The sequence below is a fragment of the Dioscorea cayenensis genome, chromosome 14 (genome assembly GCF_009730915.1).
Source record: "Dioscorea cayenensis subsp. rotundata cultivar TDr96_F1 chromosome 14, TDr96_F1_v2_PseudoChromosome.rev07_lg8_w22 25.fasta, whole genome shotgun sequence".
Lineage (NCBI taxonomy): Eukaryota > Viridiplantae > Streptophyta > Magnoliopsida > Dioscoreales > Dioscoreaceae > Dioscorea > Dioscorea cayenensis.
Genome location: NC_052484.1, coordinates 9684599 through 9685495, shown reverse-complemented (window position 1 = coordinate 9685495; position 897 = coordinate 9684599). Strand labels below are relative to the sequence as shown.

Genomic DNA, 897 nt, shown 5'->3' with positions numbered 1-897 from the left:
GCCGCCAATGAAGTTACTGCATCTATTTAATAGAGCCCGGCCACCTTTTTCATTTCCTGTGCATTCCACTGATAACTGTTCATGGCCATGTCTTCTACTAACTGTCGGGCTTCTTCCGGGGTTTTACTCACCATTGTACCTCCTGCGGCGGCATCTAACAATTACCTTGTACTTGGATTCAACCCATTGTAGAAAGTCTGAATAGTCATCCATTCGGGAAATTCATGCTGAAGGGCACCTCCACAAAAGATCCTTGAAGCGCTCCCATGTCTCAAACAATAACTCCAAATCCATCTGTACAAATGACGATATCTCATTTCGAAGCTTGGCCGACTTCGCCGAAGGAAAGTATCTAGCAAGAAAAGCTTCAACCATCTCATTCCAAGTCATGATGGAGGCCTTGCGCAAAGAATGTAGCCACTACTTGGCTCTTTCCTTGAGAGAGAATGGGAAAGCCCTCAATCTAATAGCATCATCCAATACACCATTAATCTTCAGTATATCACAAACTTCCAAGAAGTTCTCTGTATGGTTGTTTGGATCCTCATCGTCCAAACCATTGAACTGCGCTTACTGCTGAATAATTTGATGAATGCCGATTTTAGCTCAAAGTTCGGAGCTGTAATAGAGGGTCACACAATACTCAATTGTGTGCCTAAAACTGAGGGTCTAGCATAATCAGAATGTGTTCTCTGTTGCTCATTCTGTTCTACCCTATTATCTGACCCTTCAACTTCTATTTCAGCTTGATTACACGGTTCTTATACAGGCTCTTTCCCCTTTCTTCTAAGTGTACGTTCAAGTTCAGGATCTCCTTCAATCAATATCGAAGGGTTCCCTCGGGTCATAACCTGGAGCTGCACCAAAAGAAAAAAAACAAATTAGAACAATGATAGA

General features: G+C 42.5%; 1 non-coding gene across 1 annotated transcript; it reads left to right on the top strand.

Annotated features, from left to right (window-relative positions):
• Positions 1 to 219: 219 nt before the first annotated feature.
• Positions 220 to 326, top strand: LOC120276551. Its single transcript, XR_005541268.1, has one exon. It is a non-coding gene; the product is annotated as a small nucleolar RNA R71 (small nucleolar RNA).
• Positions 327 to 897: the final 571 nt, after the last annotated feature.